The sequence below is a fragment of the Gallus gallus genome, chromosome 12 (assembly GCF_016699485.2).
Source record: "Gallus gallus isolate bGalGal1 chromosome 12, bGalGal1.mat.broiler.GRCg7b, whole genome shotgun sequence".
NCBI lineage: Eukaryota > Metazoa > Chordata > Aves > Galliformes > Phasianidae > Gallus > Gallus gallus.
In genome coordinates, this window is record NC_052543.1 from 611,203 (window position 1) to 626,297 (window position 15,095).

Genomic DNA, 15,095 nt, shown 5'->3' on the forward strand with positions numbered 1-15,095 from the left:
TTGTCTCAACGTTTGCATCACTATTGCAAGAAAAGTCAGCACCAGGACTTTCCTACCATAGTTAAGGACAGCTCTCAGCTGTGGGGAGCCGCAGGGCAAGTGGTAGGTGCATGTTGCAACAAGGGAAGAATTTTATTTGTATTGCTGGAAATAGAGAGATGAAGAAAACTGCAAGAACCTGTCATTCTGGTCGAGCCCTTGGATTTTGTCAGGATTTATTGAATACTTCTTTGCAATTAAAACTCCCACTGGGTTGTCTTGTGGCTAGCAAGGTTGATTGGGATTGTGGAGGTACAGGTAGGCTGGCAAGCAGGCTTGCCCCAAAGCACCAAACCAGATTCAATGAGCCCACTTTGACTGCAGGAACGTGGTTAGCTGGCAGCAAAGTCCCCTTGGAGGGGTTAGATAACACACAGTGGCTTAGTCACGCTGGGAAGGAAGTCTCACAACTTGCCGAGACAAATTCCTCCCTGTTTTAATTAAATGTGAGCTCCTGGAGTGCCTAAAGCTGAACTCCTCTCCGGTTGCCCCCACCCCTGCATCAGCCCGGTTGTGCCAGTCAGGTTTCCAAACCGTTGTCCTCACTTGCAGCACAAATAAGCTCTGTTTCCATTCACCATTGTTTCAGTGCATGGTGGCTGCTAGAGGGGTGATAATAAAGTAAGGACTTAACTGTTTGGTATTCTGCCAGTAGCTGGAAAACACAGAATTTGTTATCCCAGCCTTTTCAAAAACAAGTGACAGATGCTCAGGTCCCAGGGCTTCACCAGGACAGCCACAGCTCTCATCTGCCCTCTCCTTACCCCAAGGATGAGGCAGGCTGCACTCAGCAGGAGCTGCTGATGTAGTGGATGCTGAGCAAAGGAGCCCTTGGCACTGAAAATCTTAAAAACTGTCTTCACTTAAACCTTGATTGTGTAAAAAAGCTTTCAGGACGTTATGGTTTATTTTGCTGCTTGGAAAGAGTGCCATTGACAGTTGTTAAACAATTACGCTTAATTTATACCAAAAAAAAAAGCACACCAAATCTGCCTCATGTAAACAGCCCTTAAGAAAATTACATATGAAGATGTCTGGGGCTGTTACAAAGGTCTGATGACCCTCCTGCTCATTGCACAATATCTTTTACATATGTACAATGGGCACAGGACGGAGCCTGCGTGGGTTTACCTGTTCCTACTGGCAGCAGAGATCTGCAGTTGCTCTGCGGGAGTGGATGGGTTTGAACATGCACAGTAGTAAAAAACCCAAGTTCATAAATCCTCATTTTCCATTGCAGAGGCACTGGTCTGAACCTGACTGCAGAGTGCCGAAGGCTGTGAGACTGAGAAGCTTAAAAGGGAGCAGAGTATCACATCTATCCCTGCTCCCAGCACAGCCTGGGAGAAGAAAAGGATAAATGGAGAAGTATTTCAGCACTTACCTCTCATTTTTACAGAAATCACTATACATTACAAGTGCCTCTGCATATTTTATAGCACTTAAAAAAGCACGTGGAGCTAATGTGGAAGTTGGCTTGTTCAGAGAAACGCAAAACATGTGCAGTCATAAAAATCCTTCATTTGATGCCAAGCTATCACATTTTCCAGTGCCTGAGAGGCAAATGGTGCTACAGGAGTACCCCATGCTTTCTCTATCACTATCACTATCACAGATCACAATCACTATCACAGATCCAAAGCATTCAGCTCAGCTCCCCTTAGCTCCTAGTGGCTGAGGAGAACAAAAGCATCAGTGCAGCATCTCAACAAGTTTTGCTGTATTGCTGCCACACAATACAGATGTTTTGGTAGCAAATGCAGCCTCCATCCAAGGATGTGCCTTTTGAAGAGGAGAGCAGCAGAAATGCTTTCACCCAGGTAAAAGAAAAAACAACAAGTAGTCAGATTATAGAGAAAGGGATTATAGAGAAAGGGATAAGCCAAAATCCTGGAAGAGTGATGGTTCTGGAGCAATCTGTTTCCCTCTGCAAACAAAGGAATGTGGTTCGTGGGGTTTGGCTTGGGAGAGTTTGGCCCCTTGTCCCCAGGAGCTACAGAGGGGTTGGGGATTAATAGGATCCCCAAATCCCCTAATTATTACAAAATGTTTTGGAATATTTTGTCTTTGAAAAAGCCACTTCTCTGTCCAAATGTGATCAATAGGTTCAGCAAATGTCAGCAGGATCTATCAGATGTGTACGTGCATGCACAAATACTTGGTGTGATCATGTAAACCTTCTTCCCATAGGAAACCAGGCATCCCCACATGCTTAACTAAACATTCTGTTTTTAAGGGCTCTTCCCATTTCCCCTTGCTCCCTTCACTTGGGTATTTGATGTACTGGATTGTCAGAGAAACAAGGGAGGAAGACTAGCATTAGGATTAATGGTGATGGATGTTGGTTCTCTCCAGAGCTCTTGCCCAATCCCACTTTGTGTGGTGGCCTGTGCTATCACACATGTGATGGCTCCAGCACCTCGGTCAAGCCTATCATCCTCATCAAAAAGATCCTGGCTGCAGAAGGAAAGCTATATATTGAGCCAGGAAAGGGGTGGACATGCTGGGTGTGCAGGTGGCAGCAGCTGGGGCCATCCCCGACCGTAACCTACTTAAGGAGAAGGCTGAAATCTGTTATGTGAGCAAGCAGGCAGGAGCACTGGGTGCTGGTGGGAGAGGGAGTGAGATTCAGCCACCTGAAGGCATCTCTCTGCAGGAGAACTTCCTTCCCTATAAAGCAGCAGGCATTACTCTTAAGTGTTTTCAAGCTTAAATTGTTTCCCTAGGTGACATCCTGGTAAGTGGATTTCCCAATTAAGCACAGCCCAATTAAGTGGGATGTACTGCAATTACCAAGTGCTCAGCACGAGGGGAAGACCAGATCCATCTATGGCAGAAGGGCTCTCTCCCACTCTGGAAGGGGCTGTAGTGAGGTGCTTCTGTGAGCATGAAGGTGGGCAGCCCGGACACGAGGCTTTGCAGCCCTCTCCCTGCCAGTCAGCATCTTCTGCGTCCCCACAGAGACCAATTCCCGGTGCCAGTGCTCTGAGCTGCCGAAGCCATGCAGCAGACGTGTGCATCCTGCGCAGCTCTTCCAGCTCCATACCGCTGGTTTCGCAGTGCCACCCACTGGCAGTGGCTCCCACGGCCCCCCTTCCGCAGCTCTGCTCTGCCGCAGCTGACGTTCCAGTGATGAAATATTAGAAGGGTAGCTCTGGTGGGCATCATTCATGGAGCAGACCCCACGTGTGCTGGCCCAGGCCATCTGGAAGCGTTTTGGCATCCGTTCTGGTGTGTCTCAGTGTCTGCTGAGCCCACGCAGCACAGTTGCTGGGTCTGCAGCGTGCCAGATGTTGGTTCAGGCTGTGTTTAAGGACAATCAAATGGTGCAGTGCTGCGTCCTGCCTGCAGCATAGCAGGGCGGGTGGTGAGCTGCCTTCTCCTCCCTGCTGTGCTGGTGACACCAAGTCTCACAGTCTGCATAGGAGTCTGTGTTCATGTTCTCCCACACGGGAGAAAATACAAAACCATGGCTGATTCTGAATGCCCCACTGCACATTATAAGTGTGCATCCCCATGGGGAGCACGGTCCCAGCAGGGGAGTGCTGGGGACTTCTGCAGGACAGATGGATGTTCTCCTGCCAGGGCATAGCACGGCGGTCAGCCTGGTGTCTCTGAATGTGCTCTGTCCTTTCCTGAGTGATGCACTTGCCTCTGCTGCTGGCTGAATGTGTGATGCAAGTCCAGCTGACAAGCAGGAGGAAAGATGCAGCTGTCAGGGTTTCTGCGCGGCAAGCTGCTCCTCACAAGCCACATTTTTAACTGAGTGCTGATTTAAAATCAAGTTTGACAAATAGCATGTTGGGGTTGTCAGGTCCTGGAGCACTGTCTTCCAGGAAGTATGAAAAAGGCACCAGAGGAGAGCTTGGCATAGACTCCCATATGACAGTAATTAAAGGCTTTTGCACTCGGGCTCTGGGAGCTGCTCCTCTTGTAAATTGGCCTTGATTGAAGAGGAAGAGAATGATTAGACTGGAGGAGAGTGATGGGGGTGGCAGGAGAAAATGCAGAGGTAAGTCTCAGTTTGTCTTCCAACTGTTTTTACCCCACCTCCTCTGTCCCAGCCAGGGTGGAGGCAGCAGAGCTCCTGGCCTGGCTCTGCAGTGCACTGGCAGAGATGGAAGGAAAAGAGGGGCCCCGCAGCTCTACTCCTTCCCCAGAGCATTGCCCGGCTCTGAGAACAAACATTCCAATCCCCAAAAGCCCTCCAGGCTCAGTGACACCAGGGTCACCCATCCCGGTGTAGCAACCCCAAAGCTGGGTTATCCCCATGCAAGGGTTGTGCCCCTATGTGATCCCCAGGGATTAAAGCTCTCTTCTCTGCCCTTCTTCAGCTGGATATCTTTAAGTACAGCACTGCAAGCAGCAAAACCCATGGCCAGACTGTCTGCAGATGGGCAGGAGGCAAGCCCCACATCTTACATTTGGTGCTTGTTAATATTTGGATTAGACAAGCAGAATGCTTCATCCAGGGCGGTGCTTGTGTTTGCTGTAAGCCAATACCTCTGCGGGGTTACCATGAAATTCAAGGCAACTTGTGAAAAACGCTGGTGGGATGAGGCATGACTGCAGGCCACTGGCAGCAAAGTCCTTTGAGTCAGAATAAAATCTGTATATGAAACCAATGGGAATGTACTGGGAGAGCAGCTGGACCTGGACATGATTCCTCGAGGATGCGGGGAGATGCCCTGAGCTCTCACTTTGTCAGCTGATGCACCTCTCAGTCCTCCCGGTTCTTCCCAGGAGAGGCTGCTCTCTGCAGGAGCTGGGCAGGTCAGAGAGGACAGGCAGCACTCTGCCTGTGGCTCTGCTCACATTCACGTCAGCCATTGGGCTCAGCCCACTGCATGTTGCATTTAGCACAACAAAACCTCCAGAAAACAATATCTCAGTTCAACTGAGATATCTTTAACAATCCCCACAGCTGCCTGCATGCCCTGTGCCGCGCATGGCTGTGAGCTGTGCTGTCAGGAGGCCCTTAACCCTGCCAGTGCCAAAACGCATCATGGTGTCCCTGCTGCCCGCCTCTCCCAGCTCTGCAACAGTGTGACTTGACAGAAGATGGCAGGGGTTGGGAAAAGGCCTGGAAAGGGCTGGGGTACCGTTGCCATAGAAATCGGTCAGTGTTTGGAAAAGCAAGAGTGAAAGCAACTCCAAAAGTAATGATCTGTCCCTTTGATGAAGGGGAAGCCAAGGGGATTTAGTTAGGGGAAGTATTATGCTTCAAATAATGAGAGTCCATAAGCCACATCTCCACGCTTGCCTCCCCAGAAGGGCTGTGCTGACAGCCCTGGAAAACCATCTGACAGGGAGCACGGGCACAGCTCCCGCACTGCAGCTGAGCTGCAGCTCCGCGCTCCCAGGATGAAAGGCACAGCTCGGTGCAATATTCATTCACTCATCCTTCCTCTCTTCATTCATTTATTCATCCATTCATCTGGTTCATTCACATTTCCGTGGCACTTTAATGAGCAGTGCTGTGCCCCTATAGTCCTGCAGGGCCTGCACCCAGCACATGACCTTGTGGCTGCAGACGGCCATCCTGAAGCTCAGGCTCGTGCATTTTGCAGGGCAGATGCTGCTGTGGCCCGGGCACGGCCTGCGGTGTGCCCAGCCAGCCACCCGGGCCCTTAAATCCCACTACAGTCCTTGTGGCTTCGTTTTTCCTATGGTTTCTCTTTGTTCTACTTTGCGTCTTGTTTAGTTCGCATCCTTGTCAGGGCAGCACAAGGAGGGGGATTGCATCAAAACTGCAAACACAGGGGGTTTCCTTCTTCCCGCTGTGGTCTTCAGGAAGGACAGAAGGGTGCTTGAGGAGCGCCTCCCCTCCTCAGCAATGTCAAAGCTGCCAGGTGTCTGAGTGGGGACAGAGAGGCCATTGCAGAGGTCTCAAATGGACTCTGAGGAGCACGGTTCTAACCCGGACCTGGCTTTGCCTCACGTTCTGTCTCTGCCCAGAGGCAACAGGAATGGAGGCAGCGATTCCGGGCTCCCCAGAGCAAGACTTTTAGCACTCGCATGCAGACATGTCTCTTGAAGAGAGTAAAACGGACAGGGACTGGGTAGAAATCCAGGAAAGATTAAAAGGAGACAATAATTTCCCTGCCTATGATCTCACTCATGGTAAACAACGCTTCTGCTTTTTCTGCATGTGCTGCTGATCTGTCCTCCGCCTCCCTCCAAAGAGCTAAATGCATTTCTGAACAAAAGGAAGCAAACAGAAAGCTTCAGTTCTTTGTATAATGGAGAGAGCTTTTTTTTTTTTTTTTTTTTGTTCCCTGCCTTTTATCACGGATCTGCTGCCATCATTGTTACTCAGCGGGTTATTACCTCTGAGTGGATACTTCCACCGGCAGGAGCTGCTTTCTGGTCTGCCCGGAGCAATTACGGATTGGGATAATTCCTTCTGCGTGGTTTCATTGCACAAGGATTTGCTGTGCTCTGTGGCCGAGGTGAGGTGAGGTGAGCTGTGCTGCTGAGGTATCCGCCGCAATAATGAGGAGTGGGTGTTGGTATCCTGCTGCCTGGGGTGCCCACTCCAAGTACTCAGGTTAGCAGCAACGTGCTATGCATTCCCTTAGTAATAAATACAAAAGCATGACACTTATAAGCGCTTGCTAAGGCCGTGGCCAACATGGTTTTCCCACAATTAGTAACCTGGGGATTAGGAAGCAGGGGTTTTTACTTGTTTTTCATAGCACACAATGAGGACAGATTAGCATGAAACTATAATACTGTCACATGCTCTCCAAATCCTCAATACTGAGACCCCGTCCAAGTTCAGCACAAGCAGCTTTTTAAAGGAGTATTTTTCTCACTAGACCAGGGTTGGATTTCTGGGGCTGTACATACACACAGAGCGTCACAAAGAAACATGGGTTGGATTCCCTGTTGTTAAACTTGGCTCTCTGTACCCTCAGAAATGTGTAGGTTTCCAGACTGGGTCTGACACGTTAAGTCCTACTGCACCCACTGGCCAGAGTTCCTTTTGGGTTTAATGCTAAGCCCATATCCTGGGCTGTTTCTCCGAGTTTTCTTGCTTCATGCAAGGTTTTGCTATTCAGATCTAGCTCATCTATCCTACCTGCTCTAATTGATGGATCAGACTGATCTGAGCAGACACAACACCTTCACCCCTTGCTGCTGGGGGTAAGGGGAGAGAGGACAGAGGCAGCAGGAAACCACCTCGCTCCCACTCCACTACACTGGCTCCCAGTTTAGGCAAGGGTCTTGCAGAAGTGTTGCTAACCAGTTAACTCATTAAAATGTCAGGCCCTGAGGTGATTTCCTGGTGATACCTGTCCCTTTTAGTGGGCCAAGAGTAAATACGGCAGCCCTCAAACACTCAGAGTGTGACCAAGAGCCTTCGGCAGGACTCATCAAAGTTTTGCTGTCGGCTCAGAGGGGATCACACTGAGTCATAAGACTTTTTTAGAGCCAATCCTTCTATGTGCACTTTGTGCAAGCAGCATGCAGTGCTTGTGGTTAGAACACGTCCATTAAGAGTCATGGCAAAAGTGGGTGAAAAACTCCAAAACCAGAGCTGGAAACCCCTCCTGACATTGCAGAGTGATCTTTTTTTGCTTGGGCTGAGCTCCCAGAGCAAAGGGAAATGGTGGTCATGGGAAGAACATGTGTGCATCACGGTGATGGCATTCAGGAACCCTGAGGACAGCCCCTCCTTGCCCCAGGAGAGCATAGAGAGCAGGCAGGGCCAGGCAGCAGCCCGAGACATGATGCTGTCCCTAGATCAAGGTTTTCACTGCTACTCCTGGCACCCTAGAGTGCATTAGGTATGAGTCATCACCACTAATTACCTCCGTAAGTACCTCTGTGGCACAAATTGCCTCCCAGCCAGCTGCCAGTGTTTCCCAGTGTGATGTTCTGGAGAAGACCGAAGCCCAGCATTGCACATCGGCTCTGAATGCTGGCAGTGCTGGCCTTGAAGGAGTTAACAGGGACAGCTGGGTACTCACCACTCACCTCTGACCAACCCTGGTGCCTTTGTTAGTCATTTGAGTTCAAGATGACATGAGAAACATGGAAGCCAGCTCTCTTGAAGTCTTCAGCAAATGTTCTTCTCTAGTTCTGGCCCACTCTTGAAAACATTTTACTTACTCTCCAGTTTGCTCAACCCAGGTCTGTGCTTTGGGTACAGGTAATGCCCCTCATCCAGCTCTGCGGCATCAGTGCCTTCCCCCAGCCAGATTACTCCCTGTTACCCATCCTTCCTCTTTGTCTGCTGTGAGATACATTACCAGAATGGCTGCTGGGTTGTGCTTAGACATCTCGTCTTCAGCCAAGCCAGGTGCAGCCAGCAAAGCTCTTGCATGCTGTATTAGGGTGAATATGTTAAAGTTTCTTTGTTATTCAGGGGGTAGTTTGTTGGATGGTCACAGCTAGAGGGTTGTGGTCATTGGCTCTATGTCAACATGGAAGCCAGTGATGAGTGGGGTCCCTCAGGGTTCTGTCTTGAGACCAGTGCTCTTCAACATCTTTATCAATGACGTAGACAGTGAGATCTAGTGTACGTGAACAAGGTTGCAGATGACACCAAGCTGAGTGGTACAGTTGACACAATAGAAGGAAGTTGTGCCATTCAGAGGGACCTGGACAGGCTTGGGAAGTAGGCACACCAGAACCTAATGAGGCTCAACAAGGCCCAGTGCAGGGTGCTGCACTTGGGTTGGGGCAATCGCAGATACGCATACAGACTGCAAAAAGAACTCCTTGAGAGCAAGTCTGTGGAGAAGGACGTGGGTATCCCCATAGGCAAAAAGCTGGACGTGAGCCAGCAGTGTGCTCTTGCAGCCCAGAAGACCAACTGCATCCTGGGCTGCATCGGCAGAGGGGTGGCAGCAGGGCAGGGAGGGGATTGCCCACCTCTACTCTGTTCTCATGAGGCCCCATCTGGAGCACTGCATCCAGACCTGGGGTCCCCAGCACAAGAAGGATGTCAAGATGTTGGACCACAAAGATGCTCAGAGGGCTGGAGCACCTCTCCTATGAAGATAAGCTGGGGGAGCTGGGGGTGTTTAGCCTGGAGAGGAGAAGGCTCTGGGGAGATGTCTTCGAGGCCTTCAAAGGGGAGTGGCTTTAAACTAAAAGCGGAGAGGTTTTGGTTCGATGTTAGGAATATGTTCTTTACTTGGAGGGTGGTGAGGCCCAAAGGTGTGGGTGCCCCCCCCGGAGTTGCCCAAGGCCCCGGATGGGATCCTGGGCAGACTAATCTGGCGGAGGGCAAGCTTGCCTATGGCGGGGGGTTGGAACTGGGTGATCTTTAAGACTTGAGAGTACTCCGCCAGGTGGGGAGGTGGAGGAGGTCCCTCAGGCCTTTTCTTCCACAAGGTTGGTGTCTCCCATCCTCTTTCTCTCCTATGTTTTTAGCCCTTAGCCTGCCTCAGTGTCTTTCCCTTGCCTACCAGGACCCAAGGCATTTTGTGAGAAAATACCTATAAATGTAGGGCATTAATAACTCCATCTTCTTTGCATTTCCCCATGTTCCCAAGCTCCGTTCACCATCCCCAGACCCTGAAACAACTCTGAAAGCAGATATGTCAGTCTTTGCAGCACAGGGAATATTTTAAGGCTCTGAAAACAAAGTTTATTATAGCAGAACTGCCAAAAGTGTAACCACTGTCATGCTAAAATATCCTCTGCCTCCTACATTTGTAACGTGGGAGTCTTTTATATCCTCTTTACTGCTGCTGAACCATACATTTATCTTGGCAGCAGATGTATGTAGACTGGGGCCTATTTCAGTGTCATGCAAAAGAGCTCTTAGGCTAAAAGATGCATTACAGCTTACTGGAAGACCTGAAATTAACTGCACAATGATGCCGCCTGAAGATAAACAACCAGCAATTCCCTTGAATTGAAATTTTTTCCAGATGGGCTGAAGGTCTGAACAACGTTGCCATCTCCAAAGGCTTCCCTTTGCAAAATTAACTATTGAGTGTAGTGAGAAACATGAGGGAGAGACTTGGACAAACCATTTTGGGAGAAGATCTGCCTCCTTACCCAGTGTATGAAAGCAATGATAATTCCATCCATAGCCAGCCAGCACCAGGGCTCCAGAAAGAGCATCTCTTCCCTCTGCTCTCACACTCAGTGCTAGAAAAGGCTCAGCAGCTCTCTACAAAGCTGTGGTTATGACCAAGCCCATAAATGTTAATATTTAGTGGTACTGACAGACCTCTCACCAGGACTGTCCTCAGATGGCCCTGGATTTCCTTCTAGTGGCAGCAAACTAAGAGTTAATATTGGGAAAACACAGATTTGGAGGACAGATTTTTGTTGTTGTTATGCTTCACATATGAGCTCTTGGCACAGCAACCTCAGATTCTAATTGCACCTTCTAACTGCAGTTTAAATCAAAACTCACCAGGCTGGGCCAACTGGAGACAGTTTCTATGAAAATGCCGGAGGAGACCTCTTGTCCCCAACCTGGTCCCCTGCTGTGAGCACTTCAGCTGGGTGCTGAAGTGTGACCCACGGCAGCACTGTGGTACAGCGGCAGGAGGAGGCTCTCGCCATTCTAGCTGAAACGCCCTCACCCCTTAACAAGGTCAAAATTTTTTTATAAAGATTTTTTATATAAGATGAGGGAAAAATCCCATTTTTAGTTCCAACCACAATATATTCAGTAGGAATAACAAATAAAAAGAAAAAAGTGTCTGCAATGCAATGTCAGCCACCACCATCCCATCCATTGCTGCTCCGGGCTGCTCGATCCTATGCAGGGTGGGAGTGAGCCCGGAGCAGAAACCTGTCTCTGGCTCAGCTTTTTTGCAGATACTTTGAACACTTCTAAAAAAGGTGGGTTTTTGTTTGTTTGTTTGTTTGTTTTGGGGGGGGGGGGGGCAGGGAGGGTCAGGGAGTTGTAAGGGGAGAAGCGGGTGGTGTCTGTTTGGACTTTTTCTATTAATGGGGATATTTTTCATTCCCTTCATGTGTCACTGAACCACACACAGACTCTGATCTCTGGTTTGTGGATCCTGAACTCTTGAAGCTGATTGTGCCCCTTTAAAGGGGCAAATTATAAGGCAAATTACATGATTTGATGGCGGAAGAAAATTATGTAAAGAAAATATAATACAGCTCCAGAGTGAGCTCACCACTTGAGACAGGGCACTTGACTCCCCAGAAGAAACCCAGAAGGTCCTGGTTAAAACTGAGTCAATTGAGCAGCTGCAGCACGGCTGTTTTCTCTGCATGGCCTGCATCTGAGTGCTGACCTCCAAGGAGAGAAAGTGCTGTTGAACTTGGTAATCAGCAGTGTGTTACTCCAAAGCCAGACGCTGTTGTCCCCATTGTCCCATTTGTTCAGCACGGCCACTCTGCTGGCTCTGAGATGCTCATCACAGTTGTCTGAGCCTCCATTGGAAATCGCTTGGAAATTTTGGACTGTGCGATAGCATTTTCTACATGCAAAAACTTGAGAGAAGGACGTACTCCGGCCACTCCTGTATTAGTGTCATTAGAGAGATAGCCACTGCCTCGTCTTCAATGGGGCCATGGTGTAGGCTGGTGTTTTGAGGGGTGGGAGTGCCCTTCGGATTCCCCCTGAATGATGAAAACCTGGATTTTTGCTTTCCTCCTGTTGCGAGTAACAGACCAGGTCCTGGTCTAGGAGTGGCTGGGTTGTGGATCAGGCGCATAGCACATAGATGATGGAAATGCTGATGATGATATATAAGAGGGTTTGGAGGGTCATTTGTTTTCAGCCAGCCCATTCAAGCAAGAATAAGCTTTTATTTTCTTCACCATGACAGCTTATGTCAAGCTAACAATGGCTGGGTATTCCTCTGAGGCTATAAAATAAGCTCATTCTTACTTTCTCTCTCTTTCTTGCAGCCAGAACAAAAAAGAAAAAGAAAAAAAGAAAACCCTGTTGAGCTCCCACTTGCTCCCCTGACCAAGTGTCCTCCCAGCTACACTGTCACTGTGATTCCCAGAAGCACCACACTAACCACAGGGGCAGGGCTGGGGTTTGAGTCCATGGCCACATTTCTAATGAGAAAGGACTGAATCAATGCCCTGTGTTGGGGCAGGGGGCCCTGGAGCCCATCCTGTATCTGACAGGGCAGAAATGGTACGTCTGCACCTGGAGGAGTGGGGATGGTTGGCACGAAACTGATCCAATAACACCCCAAATTTCTGAGCTTGTGAACAGCCACTGAAATCTTGGTAGCCTAAATTACCTGAAAAGCAGACCTCACCAAAAAATAAATGGCCTCATAAACACTGGAACAAGGTGTCTCTGCTATAGAAGTGCAGGAATTCCCTGTGCTTTTGGGATGTGGCTCTATCTTTGCAGTTCAAGTCTTATACCCTTAGCAATAAGACCCAGGAGGTATTGTAGGGTGGGTGCTGTGATGTCACTCTGTAATATAGGATTGATTTGCATCTGCTGTCCTTCAAAGCACACACCCGAAGGGATGTTGGTAAGAGCATCTCAGTGCAGGTGGGCTGCTCAAACAAATGAAGCGACATTTGCATTGTTTTACAGGTGTTCTGGGACATCTTTGCAGAAGTCACCTGTGATAGCCACGTGTTCTCTGGACACCTTGTCTGTGACCTCTGCCAGCATCCCTTCCCACTGGAGACAGTGTTGGTGGGTTTGTAGTTTGTAGGGAAAAGGGAGATTGTAGGTGCATGAAGGCAGAAGCCTGGAGAATAAATTATCACAAATGGCACTGGACTGCACTGGATTGGGATTAACCTTCATCGAGGAGTTTTCCCTCTTCTGAATATTTCAGAACTTACCAAGAAACACTAGCTCCCACTGACACTGTCTTGAAGGTCTTGAGATGTCAGACCTCACTCCTGCCCCATTTATTTCCAGATTTAAGGAGGTGCTTTGTCTTGAATAATCCATGGATGTGTCCTTATGGCTATGCCAGTCGGCAGGGCTGGGTCGAGCAACTTGGCCTGGGCATGCTGCCCAAAAGCAGAAATTGCATTGGAGGGGAAGAAAGTCTTGTGCGACTGGCTGAGGAAGGGAGAAAGTGGAGTGGACATCCCTCCTCTCTATTCAGCAGGTTTAGGACCTGCTTTGGTGTGTTTTACTGGCCCAAAAAACAAAGCAAGCATCATCTATCCCACTGAATTCCTCCCAGATTCTCCCATTGCAGAATGACCTATGCAAATGCCAGCAGCTGAGAGACCGAAATAGCAGCTGCCATTGCTGAGGCCCCACTGATTTGTCCTGTGGTTTTTCCATGTCCTTTAATCTCCAGTAAATAATCCCTCATTACCTTGTGGTCTTTCTAATTCCATGCTCTGTGCCGGCACTTCCTGTAAACAGCGGGTCTAGTGGCCTATAATTGAGGCTCTCGCCAGCTGTGCAAAGGGCACGTGGCAGGGCTGTGCTTTGGGCTGGATGTGGCAGTCCCAGAAGGTCGAAAAATGGAAATGAGGAGCCTGGTTCTCCTCTTCATCCAGGCAGAAGGCAGGGCAAGCCAGTGAGTAATTCAGGTTTAAACCAGGACATATGGAAACAGCAGGTGTCATCAGACTGCCACAACACTTCACACTATCCAGTCTTAAGAAACCATGGGTATGTTAGTGCTTGAAAGCATGGCTGGCTTTCTTTGGCTAATGTGAAATGAGTTCCCTGTGGCACGTGCTTCCACTGGCACTGCAAGAGTCGCAGTCTGTGCAGAAGCCATGAGCAGGCCTATCTCAGCCCTCAGTTACTACATTTCTAGTCTAAAATCTTGAGTGAATTCCTAAAATGAAGGGCAGAGATGAAGGTCTGTGCTTTCTGAAGACCTCTCTTGGTGCTTGTATGCACAAGGTCTTGATCTTTTGCTGTCCTGTGGATGCAAAGCTTCCAAATCCTCCAGTGTACTCCAACAGCAAGGGAGGCAGAGAAGACATTTTCCAACCCAAATTTTTTCATTTCTATTTTGATTTCAAGTTCTTGAAAGATTTGCAGCATCAGATACCCATCCTCAAGCCTGGCAGAGTTTATTTTCTTCAGGTGAGTTCAGGTTGAAGTGATAGTGGATCAAATGGGATTTCAGCTCTGAAAGTTCATCTGCCTAGGCTTCCATTGACTGGTTGCTTACATGGATCCTTTCACAGGCATCAGAGCATCCAACAAACCAAACTGTATTAAAGGTGTACATTTCCAAACATACCCTGCTTCCACTTCTGAAGGCATCAAGCCTGTGCTAACCCCTCCTGGTGCTTCACAAGGAGCAGGCCTCAGCCATACCCAAGTGTGCACAGGGACAATTGGTAGCAAATACGAGGTAGATCACAGTTTGTTCCATGAAATGTCGATGCCCACGTAGTGCTAGCATGGCAAAACGCCAGTGGGAGTGATCTCAGAGCACTCTGTGAAGGTCAGGATGGAAGAGCTGGGTTTTCTCCTAACCTTGCAAAGTTGATGCTGCATTCTTGCAGTGTTGAGCTGTTGGCTGAAACGTAGTCCTGCACAAAGTCAGACTGAAACAAAGTTCCTGCAAGCTACGAGATGGCTGCCTGAGTCCTGTTGAAAGCATCATAAGTGTAGATGAAATTGTTCTGTATGCATTTATTGGCTCTCAGTGTGCCTCCACATCTTTTTTTCCAACAGAGATGCAAACAAGCCTTGAGAGGGGCAGACAAGATTTACCCAGGAAGCAATAGGAGCCCTTGAGCCCCGATGCCAATAATCCTCATCTGGAGTCAGTCCCGTTGGCTCCAGCCACTGCTGAGCTTGCTGGTGGAGAAAACCACTGCATTGGATCAAATCAATGTTAAAGGAAACTTCACAGAAGTCAATAGCTAGTGGTCAAGAAGAGTTGCCAGACTCTTGCTTTCTCAGTAACTAATAAAAGTGCTTTTTAGCACAATTAATGTGATGTCTTGCTGAAGACTGAAGGAAATCGGAATTGAAACATTTCTATTTTGACAGACTCAGTGGAAAACTTCTGTTCAGACTGGTAGGAATGAGACCAATAAATTTCTGTAAAAACTTTCTGAATTCAGCCTTCAAGATAATAGATAGGCTGTTCTGACTGTGGATAAATAAACTCTGTTTTAGTAAGCGTTTAAAGACTTTC

At 48.6% G+C, this 15,095-nt stretch overlaps 1 long non-coding RNA gene across 1 annotated transcript; it reads left to right on the forward strand.

Annotated features, from left to right (window-relative positions):
* Window positions 1-3,709: 3,709 nt before the first annotated feature.
* LOC107054344 lies at window positions 3,710-14,885 on the forward strand. Its single transcript, XR_006931369.1, has 2 exons — window positions 3,710-4,051; window positions 14,627-14,885. It is a non-coding gene; the product is annotated as an uncharacterized LOC107054344 (long non-coding RNA).
* The last annotated feature ends 210 nt before the right edge of the window (window positions 14,886-15,095 follow it).